This window comes from Vulpes lagopus, chromosome 1, assembly GCF_018345385.1.
Source record: "Vulpes lagopus strain Blue_001 chromosome 1, ASM1834538v1, whole genome shotgun sequence".
NCBI lineage: Eukaryota > Metazoa > Chordata > Mammalia > Carnivora > Canidae > Vulpes > Vulpes lagopus.
Genome location: NC_054824.1, coordinates 5,484,191 through 5,502,589, shown reverse-complemented (window position 1 = coordinate 5,502,589; position 18,399 = coordinate 5,484,191). Strand labels below are relative to the sequence as shown.

Here is an 18,399-nt window from a genome sequence, read left to right as displayed (position 1 = left end):
TTTCTGGTCAAAGACCACGTTTTTCCCAGTTTCTCTAATGGGAAAGCTTACCTAGGACAAAGTTAGTAACAGAAATTCCTGGGCTCCAATCAGGACTCAATGATACATGAATTCATGAGTTTTGCCCTTTAAAATAATGTAGTTTATTTTTTTTTATTATTTTTTTTGTAGTTTATTTTTATAATTTTAGGTGTTTTGTTTCTAAATGCTATAAGAGAAAAGGTTTTAAGTTGAGATTTTTAAGCACTTTTCTGTGATTAATGCATTGTGGATGTGGGTGGATTTTATGCTCAATAAATAAGAAGCCAAACTACACTTAATAAACTTGTAACTCTCTAGTTCAACATTTTTAAGTGTTAGAGGCATTTTCATGTACCATACAACATTTTTATCAAAAGAACACAACTAAAGCTCATGGGAAGTTGTAGAGCATAGCAATTAATGGGGAGGGTTCTGGAGAAAGAGTGTCTGGATTTGGTTCTGTAGTTCAATAGCTGTATGACTTTGGCTAACAAACTGAACCACTTTTTCTTTTTTTTTTTTTTTTTTTTAAGTTAACTCTATGCCCAATGCAGGGCTTGAACTCACTACCCCAAGATTGATAGTGGCGTGCTCTATTGACTGAGCCAAACAGTGCCCCCTCCCCGCCCCCCTTTTTTTTTAAAATTAAACTTAGTTTTGTTTATTTATTACTTATTTATTTAAGATTTTATTTATTCATGAGAGACACAGAGAGAGAGAGAGAGGCAGAGACACAGGCAGAGAGAGAAGCAGGCTCCATGCGGGGCGCCGGACATGGGACTCAATCCTGGGTCTCTAGGATCAGGCCCTGGGTTGAAGGCGGCGCTAAACCGCTGAGCCACCCGGGCTGCCCTATTTATTACTTATTTATAAAGAACAGAAATTTATCATCTCAGTTCTGGAGGCTAGAAGTCTGGAATTAAAACATCAGTAGGGTTGGTTTCTCCTTAGGCTGTGAAGAAGAATCTGTTCCATGCCTCTTTCCTAACTTTTGATAATTTGCTGGCAATCTTAGGCATTCTTTGGCTTGTAGAAGCACCACTCCAATCTCTGGCTTGGTCTTTACATGGTGTTCTCCTTGTATGTCTCTATCCACATATCCCTCTCTTTTTTTCAGTTAAGTATAGTTAATATGCAATATTATATTAGTTTTAGGTATACAACATAGTGATTCAACATTTATATACATTACAAAATGATCACCACAATTAGTTATGATCTATCACTATATATAGTTCTTAGAATATTATCCACTATTTTCCTTATACTGCACTTTACATCCCTGTGACTTATTTCATAACTGGAAGTTTGTATTTCTTAATCCCTTTCACCTATTTCACCCATATTTCTTGCCCTTGACAGCCATGAGTTTGTTCTCTGTATGAATCTATTTGTTTTGTTTTTTTTAGATTCCACAATACAAGTGAAATCATACAGTATTTCTCTTTCTCTGACTTATTTCACTTAGCATAATGCCCTCTAGCTCCATTCATGTTGTCACAAATGGCAAAATTTCATTTGTTTTTGTATTTGGTAGGAAGTTTTAAAAATTTAACTCCAGTATAAGTAACATCAATGTTATATTAGTTTCAGGTGTACAATATAGTGATTATACATTACTCAGAGCTCATCACAGTAAGTGTATTCTTAATTCCCATCACCTATTTCACCCATCCCCCCACCTCCTCCCCTGCAACCACCAGTTTGTTCTTTATAGTTAAGAATCTGGTTTTGTTTTGTTTTTTGTCTATCTCTTTTTTTCCTTGTATATTTGTTTTGTTTCTTAAATTCCACATATAAGTGAACTTGTATGATATTTGTTTCTCTAACCAACTATTTCACTTAGCAAGATCCATCCATGCTGTTGCAAATTGCAATTATTTTGTTCTTTTTTTTATAGCTGAGTAATGTTGCATTGTGTATATATATATACACCACATCTTCTTTATCTGTTCATCTATTGATGGACAATTAGGTTGCTTCCATATATTACCTATTGTAAATAAGCTGCAATTAACATAGGGGTGTTTGTATAACCTTTTACTACTTGTAAAGTGGAGATAATGGCAATATCTACTTCTTAAAACCTAAGTGAAATAAAGCATGTAGTATTTAACATGACTCCAGGTTGTATAAATTAAGCAGCCAATAAATATTAGCATTATTCATATATATTAGGCATATTAAATTTGCCAGGAAAAAAAGAAGAGTTACACTAGACAAAGAATAGGGGCTGAATATGCAAAAATAAATAACAGTTATAGCTCACTTTAAAGAACCATACACTTTTTTTTTAGTTAGCTCTACACCCCCTTTTTAAAGAGATTTATTTATTTATTTATTATTTTTTTATTATTATTATTTTTTTTATTTGAGAGAGAGCACACAAGTGTGAAGGACAGAGGGAGAAAGAAAATCCCATGCAGACTCCACACTCAACAAAGAGCCTGATGGTTTGATCCCAAAACCCTGAGACTTCAGCTGAAACCAAGAGTTGGATGCTCAACAGACTTTGCAACCCAGGTGCCCCTACACCCTTTTAAAAAAAAATCCTCTCTCCAACCAATGTTGGCTCAAACTCAGGACCCTGAGACCAAGAGTCATGTGTTCTTCCAAATGAGTGAGCCAGGCACCCCAATGTCCTTTTTTTTTTTTTTTTTTACCTATTTGAGAGAGAGCATGTGCATGAGTATATGAGCAGGAGGGAGGGGCAGAGGGAGAAAGAGAAGCAGACCTCCCACTGAGCAGGAAGCCCAACACAGGGCTCAATCCCAGAACCCCAAGATCCTAACTTGAGCCAAAGGCAGATGCTTAGCCAGCTAAGCTACCCAGGTGCCCCTCCCTTTTTTTTTTTTTTTTTAAAGATTTATTTATTTGTGAAAGAGAGGGGTGTGGGTGGGCAGAGGGAAAAGGAGAGAGAGAATCTCCAGGAGATTCCCCACTGAGTGCAGAGCCTGATGCAGGGCAAGATCTCACAATCTGAGCCAAAACCAAGAGTCGGATGCTGAACCAACAGAGCCACCCTGGCACCCCTTTAAAATGTGTATAAATTGGGGCACTTGGCTGACTCAGTCAAAAGAGCATGCAACTGTTGATCTTGGGGTCATGAGTTTGAGCCCCACATGGGGTATAGAGATTACTTAAGTAAATAAAACTTTAAATTGTGTATAAATTGATTAAAGTCAAACTGAGAGCTGCTGTTTAAAAGGGAATTCTGGTAAATTCTTCATTAACATGATGGATTTTCTAATATGTATTATGTAGCTATTCATATTTAGACTTTCTCCCCACCTCCCTTACCAGTTGGGAAATATTTGTTCTGTATCTCATAAGCATATCAAATAAAGGCTCAAATTCTAACCTTTTCTCAAAAATAAAATGTGACAATAATAAGTGATTCAAGGAATTGATGATTTGGATCTCTATACTCGTTCATTTTTATAACAAACTGCTTATGGAAACCTCACAATATCATTTAAGAGTCTCAATTTCAACAAGTAAGACCTGGGGCACCTGAGTGGCTCAGTCAGTTAAGCATCTGCCTTCAGCTCAGGTCATGATTGCAAGGTCCTGGGATCCAGCCCCACATTGGGGCTCCCCCGGCTTAGTGGAGAGCCTGCTGCTCCCTCTCCCCACCCTCCACTTGTGCTCTATCTTCCTCCCTCTCTCTCTCTGTCTCTCAAATAAATAAAGTCCTTAAAAAAAAAAAGACCTAACAAAATGTCATAATAGGTACTCAGAGAATAGTTGTTGAATGAATGAATGATTAAATTTAGTTAATTCATTCATGAGTACATAAAAATAATAGCTAAACCTAAAAGTGTTCTGGGAAAAAACAAGACTACCAGAAAAGGTTGTAAGTATAAGTAACTATATCATTCTTCAACTACTTGACTTTTTGGACTAGCAGTTGAGGTTAGGAACTCTCTATTTTGCCTCTCTGTATCAACATAATATTGCAGCTCTTTTATCATATTGTGGAATGGTTATAAACCAGCACAAAGCTCAAGGTTGTGTCAGCTGATAGGCCCACTGCACAACTGTACCCAGTGTGTTACTTAGCAACATTTCCCTGCTCCCCTCTCTCATTTTCTGTTGGGAAGCCTGCTCAGGGAGGTGGAACTTGGCAGGGGTGAAGGAAAAATCCAGTGACTGATACTTTATGTCCAGGAATTTTCAGACACTATGAATGACTTTGGGTTTTGAGTGGTAATTTTTCTTTTTTATAGCTTTTTTTTTTTTTTTCTTTAAGTATTAGATGCTTTATATTAGAAAGTTTACTCCAAGGACGCCTAAGTGGCTCAATGGTTGAGTATCTGCCTTCGGCTCAGGTCATGATCCCGGGGTCCTGGGATCAAGTCCTGCATCAGGCTCCCCAAGGGAGCCTGCTTCTCCCTCTGCCTGTGTCTCTGCCTCTTTCTGTGTATCTGTCATGAATAAATATATAATTTTTTTAAAAGTTTACTCCACAATGGAACATGCAGAACAGAAACATGTTTGACTGGAATAGGGTTCTATAGCACTAGTGATGCCACACCTTAATTGCTAAAGACACTGCTGTGGAGAAACAGTTGACACTCCCCTTCTCACACGTTGGGTTACAGTTAAGCAATACACTACTTCACACCAGAGACTGAATTTAAACGGGCTATAACTAACTTTTATGTGGGTCAGCAAGGTACATGAAAAGGAAAATAAACGAGTACAAAGGAGAAGGGAATCACTTCTTTCCATATAATTCCTTGGTGGAAGTATAATGTGAATGGATAAAATAAATGCTCCTTCAGTGTAATTATAATTCTAAGTGGCTGAAGTATATACATTAAACCAGCCTATTTGAACAAAACTGAGCTATAATTATAACTGTAATACTTTGTTCACATAATTGCTTTCTTTCTTTTTTTTAAAAAAGATTTTATTTATTTATTCATGAGAGACACAGAGAGAGGCAGAGACACAGGCAGAGGGAGAAGCAGGCTCTCCATGCAGGGAGCCCGACGTGGGACTCGATTCCAGGACCCCAAGGTCACGCCCTGTGCCGAAGGCGACGCTAAACCACTGAGCCACCCAGGCTGCCCTCATAATTGCTGTCTTTAAAAAAATTAAGCTTTAAAATACTCATTGGTGGGGATTGCTGGATGGCTCAGCGGTTTAGTGCCTGCCTTCCGCCCAGGGCGTGATCCTAGAGACCTAGGATCCAGTCCCGCATCAGGTTCCCTACAGGGAGCCTGCTTCTCCCACTGCCTGTGTCTCTGCCTCTCTCTGTGTGTGTCTCTCATGAATAAATAAATAAAATCTTTTAAAAAAAATACTCATTGAAAAATTAATAAAAGTAATAATTAGACCAACTGAAGTGATTACTTCCTTAAATATTGTTTTTCTTAGGAATATTCTTAGGGAGGGGTACCTGGGTGGCTCAGTCCATTGAGTGCCAGACTCTTGGTTTCAACTCAGGTTATGATCTCAGGATCCTGGGATTGAGCCCCACAGCAGGCTCTACACTCAGTGCAGAGTCTGCTTATCCTTCTCCCTCCTCTGTTCCTGCCCTCATTCTCATCTACTCTCTCCCTCCTCTCTCAAATAAATAAATAAAACATTTTTCAAAAAAGGAATATTATTAGGGAAAACTAAGCTTTTAAGCAACAAAAAGGTTATATTCAAATTTTGTAAAGATTTTATTTATTTATTCGTGAGAGAGAGAGAGAGAGCGAGGCAGAGACGCAGGCAGAGGGAGAAGCAGGCTCCATGCAGGGAGAACAATGTGGAACTCGATCCCGGGACTCCAGGATCACACCCTGAGCCAAAGGCAGGTGCTAAACCGCTGAGCCACCCAGAGATCCCCAAGGTTATATTCCTTTTAAGGCTAAGTGCAAGTAATACTAGATAAATACAGGTTATAGAATTATCAAAAGGAATGGAAAACTTTCACATTTCTTTTAGATATGAAACTAAATAAAAAGTACTATAACTTCGCTATTCAAAGTAGATAAAAATTAACTTGTCATATATAGTTAAATTTATAAGATATTCTAATTTTTAATTACCCAAGGGTAGAAATAATTTATTTTCTTTCATCTATGATGATAATGTTTTTCATTTTTGGTCCATCTTACTTTCATAAGGATTTAATGATTATAAACATTGACTTATGAATAACTGAATGGTTTTTATTATCTCAGAATTTGAAAGCCATTTAAAGAGGAATCTACTTTAAAAGTGCATACTTTAAAAATAATAAAAATTAAAATTAAAAAATAAAAAAATATTAAAGTGCATACTTTAAAAAAAAAAAATTCAGGGGATCCCTGGTTTAGCGCCTGCCTTCGGCCCAGGGTGTGATCCTAGAGTCCCAGGATCGAGTCCCACGTCGGGCTCCCTGGATGGAGCCTGCTTCTCCCTCTGCCTGTGTCTCTGCCTCTCTCTCTCCCTCTCTCATTAATGAATAAATAAAATCTTTAAAAAAAAATGCATACTTTGTGACATGACAAGATACTAGAATACCCATAATTATCTGATGTTCACCAATACAAAAAGTTATTTACTCTTCTTAACAGTGTGAGCTCCCCTACTTCAATTTTTTGTAATTCTTATATTCTATGGAATGAATTTTGCTAGCTAAATTTATACTGAGGTATATAAATTTCTAGTTTCGTGTATTTAATGTATGGTCCTTTGAAGGGTCCTTATCTTATTCTTTCACGTAGTGCTAAGTACACAGGAGACACAACAAAATTTTCCTAAGTTGAACGCTACAATTGGGGGGGATCCCTGGGTGACTCAGTGGTTTAATGCCTGCCTTCGGCCCAGAGTGTGATCCTGGAGACCTGGGATCGAGTCCCACATCAGGCTCCCTGCATGGAGCCTGCTTCTCCCCCTGCCTGTGTCTCTGCCTCTCTCTCTCTCTGTGTCACTCATGAATAAATAAATAAAATCTTAAAAAAAAAAAAAACTACAATTGTGGATTTTGGTTTTCTTTTTTTTAAAAGATTTATTTGTTTATTTGAGACGGAGAGAATGAGAGCACAAGCAGGAGGGACAGAGGGTAAGAGAATTTCAGGCAGACTGTGCTCTGAGCACATACTGACCTGAGGCTCCATCCCAAGACCCTGAGATCATGATGTGAGCCGAAACCAAAAGTCAGATGCTTAGCTGATTGAGCCACCCAGGTGCCCCTACAATTGTGGATTTTGAATAAGTAATACCAAACCGGTTCTGCAAAAAAATGTGAAGATAAGGTATGTTTATGAATATCTACCTGGGGAGGTTTTCTCTCCACATTCTCTGAGTATATGGCTAAAAATTCTCTATTTTGATAATTTCTCAGCAGAGACTTTCTCAAATAGAGATCTCAACATTGTATTTGTTAAAGTTTCAACAAGGGACCAAGAAAAAACTCCACACACAAAAAAATGTAACCTTACATATTTTAAAAACAAGAAAATAACCAAAGGGAACTATCTTGAAGCGCCTGGCTGGCTCAGTTGGTAGATAAATAAAGGAAAATGTTTGACCGTCATGTGGAACAGTGTTTTCAACATCTGGTAGTGAGGACCCGGGAGTACTGTTGTCCAGCAAAGCATCATCAGTCCCATTAATTACGTCAGTGTACAAAGGAGAGCTTTGTTTTGTGTATAGACTTTAATTTACTGGATTAAAGTTACACTTTTATTTTTTTAAGATTTTATTTATTTATAGAAATACATAAATTTATATATATTTCTATAAATATTTGTTTATTTAGAGTCTGCTTGAGATTCACTCCCTCTGCCTCTCTCCCCCACACGTGTCTGAGTGTGCTCCCTCTCTCTCATAAATAGATAAATCTTAAAAAAAAAAAAATTTAAAAAAGTCCCTCTCCCCCCACTTGCATGTGTGTGAGTGTGCTCTCTTTCTCATAAATTGATAAATCTTGGGCAGCCTGGGTGGCTCAGCAGTTTAGCACCGCCTTCAGCCCAGGACAAGATCCTGGAGACCCCGGATCCAGTCCCACGTCGGGCTCCCTGCATGGAGCCTGCTTCTCCCTCTGCCTGTGTCTCTGCCTCTCTCTCTCTCTCTCTCTCTCTCTGTCTCTCACGAATAAATAAATAAAATCTTGAAAAAAAATAAATCTTTTTATAAATCTTAAAAAAAAAACGCCCCAGAGGAGAAATCTCATGGTTCCCAACACAAATAGAGAAATGGTCAACTTGTCAGACTTTCTCCATCTTTCTCTAGAGCTGTATGATTTCTGCTTCTTTTGCCACATCCAGGTTATGGCATATCTCTGAAGATCAGATTTCTCCATTTATTTGCATGCATACAGGAAAAAAATGGCTTCCACTCCTGAGCCTACCTGACTTACAGTTCTACTTTCCTGCACAAAGTTACTGACTCAATGTCTTGGTCTCTCGGTTCAAATAATCAAGCAAAAGAACCTGACTGGGTTAGATCTTCTCCCCGTGTCTTTTTTTTTTTTTTAAGTCTATTCATGAGAGAGAGAGAGGCAGAGACACAGGCAGAGGGAGAAGCAGGCTCCATGCAGGGAGCCTGATGTGGGACTCGATCCCAGGACCCCAGAATCACACCCTGGGCTGAAGGCAGGCGTTAAGCCGCTGAGCCACCCAGGGATCCCCTCCCCTTGTCTAATCAGCCACAGCTCAGGAGTCAAGGTCTAATGGAATTAGGGTGCCCCTTCCGGGGACTGTGGGTTGGGCAGATTATCTGAGAAGGGGATGTGGGTGGGGATGAAACAATCAGTATCTCAAGTTACCAGATACTAGATAGGTTGAAGCTGGACTTTCTCAGTTTTTTTTAAGTCTCTTTCAACTTGGGAGTTCAGGCTATGGATGGCAGAAATGTCAAATCATATCAGCATATTCTTCTTATTACAAAACAAGGTAGGCTTTTGGTATGTGGTAGATATAGTTTAGTCTATTAAAAATGGGAAGGGGGGCACCTGGGTAGTTCAGTGGTTGGAGCATCAGCCTTTGGCTAAGGGTGTGATCCCCACAGGGAACCTGCTTCTCCCTCTACCTATGTCTCTGCCTCTCTCTGTGTGTCTCTTACGAATGAATAAATAAAATCTTAAAAAAATAAAATCAAGTAAATAAAACAATAAAAATGGGAAGGGGGACTGCCTGACTCACAGCTCAGTTGGCAGAGCATGCAACTCTTGATTTCTGGGTTGTGAGTTCGAGCCCTGTGTTGGATGTGAAGATTACTTAAAAATAAGATCTTTTTTCTCTGGATATTTTTAAAATCTTTATTTAAAGTGTTCTGAAATTTTACAAATATATGCCTTTGTGTGGGTCTTTTTTTTTTTTTTTCATTCATTGTGTGGAGCACCAGGTGAGCGCTTTCTTTTCTTTTTTTTTTAATTTAAATTCATTTTGGCCTGGTGAGAACTTTAAACCAAAGAATTCACTGTTTTGAATCTTTTTATTATATTGCATAATATTATTTATTTGAGTATTACCCCCCTCTCTTCTTTCTTTCTTATTATTTGGATAGGGGGATTCTTGGACTGATCAACTAATTGTCCTATGTTTCATCTCTAGCTTGTCCTACTTTCTTAGAGCTTTCTTAACTTTTTTTTTAAGTTGGCTCCACACTGGGCTTGAACTCACAACCCTGAGATCAAGACCTGAGCTGAGATCAAGAGTCAGATACTTAACCCACTGAGGCGCCCAAGAGACCTAGAGATTTCTTCAAATTTATCTCCCACCTTTTTTTTTTTTGTCAGCTATTTTTAATTTTCAAGTACTCTCTTTTGTTTTTTTTGAACATTCCTTATTTATGTAGGATTCTATTTTTGTGCGTTTTCTTTTGTTTTGGTGGATAGAATAATTTCTCCTATCCTCATGATGTATAATTATGGCCTTTGTTCTTGGAAGTTTACTTCTACTGTCTACATTATTTCTGTTTTCTCTGGTTTCCTTTCTTTCCTATTTACTTTGATCTCTCTCTAAATATTGAAAGCTTTCTTCATGGGATCCCTGGGTGGTGCAGCGGTTTGGCGCCTGCCTTTGGCCCAGGGTGCCATCCTGGAGACCCTGGATCCAATCCCACGTCAGGCTCCAGGTGCATGGAGCCTGCTTCTCCCTCTGCCTATGTCTCTGCCTCTCTGTGTGTGTGTGTGTGTGTGTGTGTGTGTGTGTGTGTGTGTGACTATCATAAATAAATTTTTAAAAAATTAAAAAAAAGAAAAAAGCTTTTCAAATATCTAGTACTTGACTAAGTATTTAAGCACTACAAAACAGATTGTAAGCTCATGGCTTCTGAACTTGCAGGCATCACCATAGAAAGAAGTTGAGGGTGTGGGGTTTTTTTTGTTTTGTTTGTTTGTTTTGTTTTTTGAGAGAAAGTTACATGTGCAAGGTGCGGGGGAGAAGACAAAGAGAATCTTAAGCAGGCTCCATGCCCAGTGTTGGATTCCGTGACCCTGAGATCATAACCTGAGTTAAAATCAAGAATCGGACACTCAACCAACTGAGCCACCCAGGCGGCCCAAGGTTTTTTTCCTCTTGGAATGAGCCTCAAATGGGAGTTTGTAGAGTTCTTTGACTTAGAGGTATTTAGCTTCTGGGAATACAAGTCTCCAAACTCTGAGAAATTTTGATTTGCTTTCTGAAATTAGACATTTGACCTGAGAGAGGGAGAGAATAGGGCTAATTTTCCCTTAGAACTCAAAATTTAAAATTCAAAAGAACTTATTTCCCATAGTACTTGACTTTAAAGTTTGCCATAAGCAATGGATACAAGAACTGAATTTCTGTAAATATTTTCCCTCAGTGAATCTGTGCTCTTTTTTTTAGATTTATTTATTCATGAAGGACACAGGCAGAGGGAGAAGCAGGCTTCTTGTGGGGAGCCTGACGTGGGACTCGATTCAGGGTCTCCAGGATCATGACCTGAGTTGAAGGCAGATGCTCAACCGCTGAGCCACCCAGGGGTCCCGAATCTGAGCTCTTTTTTTCCAGTAATTTCTACACCCAATGTGGGGCTCAAATTTACAACTCACAATCAAGAGTTACATGTTCTATCATTGGAGCCAGCCAGGCACCCCAGGGCATTTTTATTTCAATCTGACATTTTTTTTTTTTTTTTTTAAGATAGAATGGCTGCTGGGGGAGCCTGGGTGGCTCAGTCGGTTAAGTGTCTTGTCTTTGGCTCAGGTCATGATCTTAGAGTCCTGGGATGAGCCCCACATTGGACTCCCTGCTCAGCAGGAGTCTGCTTCTCCCTTTTCCTCTCCCTGTGCCACTCTCTTATGTTTCCCCTCCTCTCAAATTTTTAAAGTCTAAAAGAAAACACAAAACTTAGTGCTTACCAATGGCATATAAGGACTAGGGAAGAGGTGGGGGGGCAGAGGTTGGGGCTTTAAGCCACAGGTATAAAAAGCTGTTAGAAGCTACAGTCCAGAGATAATACTTCTGTGAACTCTGGAACCAGTACCAGCTCTGCTCTGGACCCTGCATGTCACAAACATACCCTCAAAAAGCATTTGTTAAATAATATATGAGTTTACCTCTGTCACTTGAAATTCGGAGCACATTGTTGGCATAGTGTGACTCATGAACTTAAATATCCACTCCTGGAAAGAACACCAATTAGACACCAGGGAAATACTTTTCTGTACATCTTGTCCTATGTTCACAGTGGCAACTGAATACAAATGCCATAAAGGTTTTCGGTTTAGAGACACCTGGGTGGCTCAGCGGCACAGGTTGTGATCCTGGAGACCCAGGATCACCTCGGGCTCCCAGCATGGAGCCTGCTTCTCCCTCTGCCTGTGTCTCTACCTCTCTCTCTCTGTGTGTCTCTCCTAATAAATAAGTAAAATCTTAAAAAAAAAAAAAAAAGGCTTTTGGTTTATGGTATTGTTGACATAGAAGAAAGACCTTTGTAATATGGGGAGGGTTTGCATAGAAGAGACAAAATAGGGATGCCTGGGTGGTTCAGCGGTTGGGCGCCTGCCTTTGGCACAAGTTGTGATCCTGGGATCCAGGATTGAGTCCCGCATCAGGCTCCCTGTGAGAAGCCTGCTTCTCCATCTGCCTATGTCTCTGCCTCTCTCTCTCAGTCTGTCTCTCTCATGAATAAGTACGTAAATAAATAAATAAATAAATAAATGTAATTTATTTAAGATTTTTTTTTAATTTTTTTTATTTATTTATTTATGATAGTCACACGCACAGAGAGAGAGAGAGAGAGAGGCAGAGACACAGGCAGAGGGAGAAGCAGGCTCCATGCACCGGGAGCCCGACGTGGGATTCGATCCCGGGTCTCTAGGATCGCGCCCTGGGCCAAAGGCAGGTGCTAAACCGCTGCACCACCCAGGGTTCCCTTTTTCTTTTTTTTTAATTTTATTTATTTATTTATTTATGATAGTCACACGCACAGAGAGAGAGAGAGAGAGGCAGAGACACAGGCAGAGGAGGGAGAAGCAGTAATTTATTTAAGATTAAATAAATCTTTAAAAATTTTCAATTATTTAAGATTAAATCAATCTTTTAAAAAAGAAGAGACAAAATAATTGTCAAATTCTTCCTCTTATTGTGAATGCAATAGCTTTGGGCCTCGTGAAGTATCTTTTGCTGGTGCCAAGTATCCATTTTCTTGCGTCTCTTAGCATACCAAAGATACTTACAAATTAGGATGAAAATTCAAACAAATGAACATGATGGTTGAGAAACATTTTGCAATACTGAATTTTTTTAAAGTATTTATTTATTTATTTATTTATTTATTTATTTATTTATTTATTTATTCATGAGAGACACACAGAGAGAGGCAGAGGGAGAAGCAGGCTCCATGTGGGGACCCTGATGCGAGACTCGAGCCCAGGACCCTGGGATCACGCCCTGAGCCAAAGGCAGACGCTCAACTGCTGAGCCACCCAGGCGTCCTGATACTGAACACTTCTATATTATTCTTAACTTTATGTAGGGACACCTAGGTGGCTCAGTCAGTAGAGCATCCAACTCTGGATCTTAGGTGTTGATCTCAGGGTTGTGAGTTCAAGCCCTGTGTTGGGTGTGGAGCCTACTTAAAAAAGGGAAAAAATTATGTATAGGTAGTTATAGGCATAATATACATGAAGTGTGATATAAACTCTTTACATTAGTAGCAAAGTGAACATGCCGCACAAGAATTGTGAAGTTTAATTATAATGTTTCATAAATTGGTAAAAATCAAATTAAACTTACCTTTATAATGATAATTTTAGGAATTATTATCATTCATATATGTATTGTCTTTCATTTTACCATAATTATACATTTTGAAAAAATAGCTCTTTGAAGTATCTGAAAATAATTTTATTTTGTAAAAAAAGATGTGATTTGTGATATTTTTACATTTATATTTTATACACATTCAAAACACTTTTTTAAAAGATTTTATTTATTTATTCATGAGATACACACAGAAAGAGAGGCAGAGAGACAGGCAGAGGAAGAAGCAGGCTCCATGCAGGGAGCCTGATGTGGGACTCGATCCTGGGACCCAGGATCACGCCCTGGGCCAAAGGCAGACGCTCAACCACTGAGCCACCCAGGTGCCCAACACTTAATTTTTTAATCCTTTAGATGACAGAATAGGTACAAATTGGGATCATGACAGAAAAAGAAAATACAAAAGTGTTGCTCAAAACAATAACAAAAAGTCTCCAGAAAAAATTTGAAAACCTTTGAAGAGGCTATGTGCTTAAATATTTAAAACTAAAAAGGTTTATGAACCACATGAAACTTGCAAACAGCACATTACAAATTCTTTACTTCCTGAATTTTTAATTATTGATGAAAACAAGTAAGAAAATCATGTTAGCATATTTTACCAGGACAGTGGCCAGTTCATTGTTTATAAATGGCTTTGTCCATTTCCATTAAGGTCATTGTCAATCTTTTCTTATTTTTAACTTTATATCTGTGGTTAAATAGTTCATTCAGCCTAGGAAACACCATCACTAAATTTGTTCTATTCTGCAATTCTTATTCTCTCTTATTAGTTTCACTTTCTTATGTTACTGTCCTTCCCCTATGTCTGATAGATTGAAATACAGCACAAAACATTAAGGGGAATCATTCTAAAATAAAACTATATTTTCACTTTTGATATGTCTTCTCTTATTCACATTAGTCACACCAAAGAAGTCAAACAGCTTTTGGGACAGATTATATCTGGGCACTTTTGTTTCACAATTTAATGTAAAACACATAAGGTATTGCAGTGATGTTCCTTTCCTCAGTACCTTGGTTTTGTATTTTGTGGTGATAATGCCATGTCTTATCTTGTATGCTGTTCTTCAGTTTCCAAACCACTGTTATCACTTATAATCCCAAGGAAGCCCCGTAACAGCCTTGGGTGGTGGAAGTCACATTTATATTAGAGAAAACCATGTTTTCAACACCATGAGCGTGACAGATTTGTGACAGTGGTGTACTGGTAAATGTTTAACAACTGACTCTTAGAGGGTATGGAGAGCCCCAACTGTACAGTTTACCAATTTCCTTGAAGTAAATGCTCCTACCGTGGCCAATTCAATCTACCTATGTCAATTGGCTCCTAAAAGTTCTAAGAACTTAACAAATGGCTCTTGCAAACAGGAAGAAACCAGCTCTAGCACATCACCTAGTTACTTGAAATTCAATTCAAGTTTATGAAAATGTACATCTGCACCTTGTTTTGAGATTGGGATATCAAAATAGAAGATATGGAATGCCAATTTAGTTGGCATATTAAATCAACAATGAAGGTATTTAATGGTAAATTATGTGGTCTTAATTATAAATGTTTCTAGAGGGGCACCTGGGTGGCACAGTCAGTTGGGCCTGAGACTCTTGGTTTCTGCTCATGTCATCATCTCAGGGTTGCGAGAACATGCCCTGCATTGGGCTCCGCGCTCAGCGCAGAATTGGCTTGGGTTTCTCGCTCCCTCTCCCCCCCCCAAACCCCTTCTTCCTCAAATAAATAAATAAATCTTTAAAAAAAATTAATAAGGGCAGCCTGGGTGGCTCGGTAGTATGGCGCCTGCCTTTGGTCCAGGGCATGATCCTGGAAACCCAGGATCAAGTCCTGCGTCTGGCTCCCTGCATGGAGCCTGCTTCTCCCTCTGCCTGTGTCTCTCATGAATAATTAAATAAAATCTTAAAAAAATAAATAAAAATAAAAAAATTAATAAATGCTTCTGGAGTTCCCCAAAGGTGGTAAATGTGATGGTAGGTAGATTCTAAACTGGCTCTCGGTGATCCCCAAGTCACAGAATTTATACCCTGAATCTACTCCCCTTCAGGAGGGGTAAAACTGCTGACTTTATTCTAGTTTTCTTAACCAGTAGAATATGACAGTGGTGTAAACCCAAAGGGATGCCACTCCATAATTATATTAGATTGTAATTTCTGGCTTACTAGCATACTCTGTTTCTGGGTTTTATGAAGCAAGATACTATGTTGTGAACTGACCTATGGCAAGGAACTGAGGCCATCAGTCCAATGGCTTATAGGAACTAAATTCCTCCAACAAACACAAGAACATGAAACAGCTCCTTTCCTAGACAAACCACCAGATGGGACCACAGCACAGGCCAGTATCTTGACTGTGGCCTTGTGAGAGACCCTGATACAGAGGACTCAGCTAAGCCATGTGCAAACTCCTGACCCACACAAATAGTGAGAATGATAAATGTGTACTGTTGTAAGCAACTAAGTTTGGGTAATTTATCATGCACCAAGAGATAACTAATATAGTCAGTGTGTGCTGGAGTACTCTCCTAGAGAATGTTATATGTGGAATTATAGCTGAATTATAGCTAGTATTGGAAATTGAGTAAGATTTTTATAGTGTGAAGAATTGCCAGGGTGGGGGGGACTTTGAGGGAATGTTGGGAGATAAGGTTAGTTTGAAAGAGCAGGATCTGTTAAGAGGACACTTAAAAATTCATGTTTTCAACTAATCCTGATTGAATACATTATGCCAAATACTTTTTTGGGGCAATGCTATATAGTTTTAAGCAAAAACAAAATTTTACATAGCTTAAAATTTGAGGGAGACCAGACAATCAGCAAATGAGTAAATATAGGAACACTAAGGATTATGCAGAGAATTAAAAGCAGAATGGTGTGTTGGGGAGTGTCTACTTGGCTACTATAGATTAGAAAGTAAGGAAAAGTGTGCCAGGTCTAGAGAATGGTCCCCACATCCATTCTCTCCCTGCTTCCTCTTAAGTAACAGGATTGGCCAAGTTTTGACTGGGCAACTAGCTACCCAAGTAGGAACCATACTTTCCAGCCTTCTTTGCAGCTAGGTGTGAACATGTGACTAAGTGAGCAGAACTGATACTGTAATTTCCAGGTCTTATTTTCATAAGAAAATTATTATTATTATTATTATTATTATTATTATTATTATTATTTTGCACTTTCTTTCTTTCCTCTTTTTCCAGGCTGGAATGTAGAGAGATGTGGATGAGCTTTAATCATGTGAATGAAGATTGCAACCTGTGGTAAGAACTGGCTAGAAGGAACCAGGGCTCCTGAATGATCTCCCAAAGCAGAGCTACCCACTCACTCACCCTTGACCACCTCCCTGCCTCTGGATGTTATGTGAGAGAAATAAACTTTAAACCTTTTTTTTTTTTTTTTTTTGAGTATTACATTTGGTTCTCTTTGTTATCTTAGCCTACTCCCTACTACTACCAGTGACTTCTCAGAGGCGGGGACATTTAAGCTAAGAGCTTAGTGAAAAGAATGAAAACGCTATACAAGGTGGAGAGAGAGCTTGTGAGACCAATAGAAAGGACCTAAAAGGGACGCCTGGGGGGCTCAGTGGTTGAGCTTCTGGCTTTGGCTCAGGGTGTGATCCTGGAGACCAGGGATCCTGGAGACCTGGGATCAAGTCCCAAGTGGGGCTCCCTGCATGGAGCCTGCTTCTCCTTCTGCCTATGTCTCTGCCTCTCACTCTCTGTCTCTCATGAATAAATAAATAAAACCTTAAAAGAAAAAAAAAAGAAAAGAAAAGGACCTAAAACGAGAAAGGCCAGTATGGCTAGGGCTTAGGGAGTAAATGAACAGTAGAGATGGGCCTGGAAAAGAATTAATTGAAGACCAGATCATGTAGGGGTTTGAAGACTAAGGTAAGGAATTTTGATTTCAAGTATAAGGGGAAACCACTGGAGGATTTATAAATATTAAGAGAAGTGTCATAATTGGATTTATGTTTAAAAAAAATTACTCAGGCTTGCTCTGTGTTAAATCATCTGAGGGGGCCAAAGATATGTTTTGGACACATTAAGTTCAGCAAAATATTTAAATGAGATTAACTGAACAACGTAGTACAAGGGACTTGAGCCTCAAGATGGTAATGATGCTTAAGAAAAATGAAAAATTTCACAAAGGACCAATTCAATTGGTAGACACTCAATTATCCTCTATCAAATTAACAAAGACTTACCTTGCCAAGATTCTTGGCACTTTTATATTAACTTAAATTGCATTGGGAAAAAGCATAATAGTAATAGAAAAGCAACTAATTATAAGCAATTATAAGCCAAATTATGTTTACACCACAATTAGTGTTTGAGGTGGTTTAGTAGAGAGATTCTTCATTTCAATAAGCAACCATCAAATAATTGAATAGCTTGTAAAACACATAAATACTTCTTTTATCTTTATTCCAAGTATAACCACCACATTCTCTTTGAATTATTATTATCATAAAATAAGCAACATTCATCTTTTGTCCCAATTCCCAGTTTGAGTTGGATGCTTTTAAAAACATGGTAAGAGTAGTCTATATACCTACCGCACCACACATAGCTTCTTTCAACAGGTTTCATGGAGAAATGTGAACAAATTCACGTTCTTGTAAGACAAATCCTACGCTGGAGGGAATCTAGAGTGCAAACTCAAACCACATCTTTTTCATTAGGTTTTTCACGCTTAAAACATTATCTCATTTCACTTTCCGTTAAAAGAAGTCTTTCTCTAAGGACAATAGGGGGAAAAGTCTTTTGTGTTATGACAATGGTAATTTTTAGGACAGGCTGGGGTGTTTTTTTTTTTTTTTTTCCTCCCATATTCCCGAGTAAAAGTCATGACTTGGTCACAATTTTGCCACCTCGGGTTAAACCCTTACGACTTGCCAACCATTTTACAGTTTATGTTGATTACTGAAGTATTAAGTGTATGGTTGCTTCTTTCTTTCAATTCATACTTCTTTAAATCACTGCTAGTGATAGGTCAGATGCCTGTTCCATGAATTTCCATGTAAATTTTCCTGAAGCACGTGGGATGATATCACTGTACATTGGGGGGGGAGGGGGTGGTGCTTTCAACTAGTTCATCAGTTTGAGAACACTGAAAGAAAAACATCAAACAATTTCAGGCCATATTTAATAAGCCG

At 38.6% G+C, this 18,399-nt stretch overlaps 1 long non-coding RNA gene across 3 annotated transcripts in view; it reads left to right on the top strand.

Annotated features, from left to right (window-relative positions):
- Nucleotides 1–16,627, top strand: part of LOC121489893 — a 41,347-nt gene extending 24,720 nt beyond the window's left edge. For all 3 annotated transcript variants that reach the window (XR_005987452.1, XR_005987451.1, XR_005987455.1), the window contains exon 4: nucleotides 16,442–16,627. This is a non-coding gene — a long non-coding RNA (uncharacterized LOC121489893). The remainder of the gene's footprint in view (nucleotides 1–16,441) is intronic.
- The last annotated feature ends 1,772 nt before the right edge of the window (nucleotides 16,628–18,399 follow it).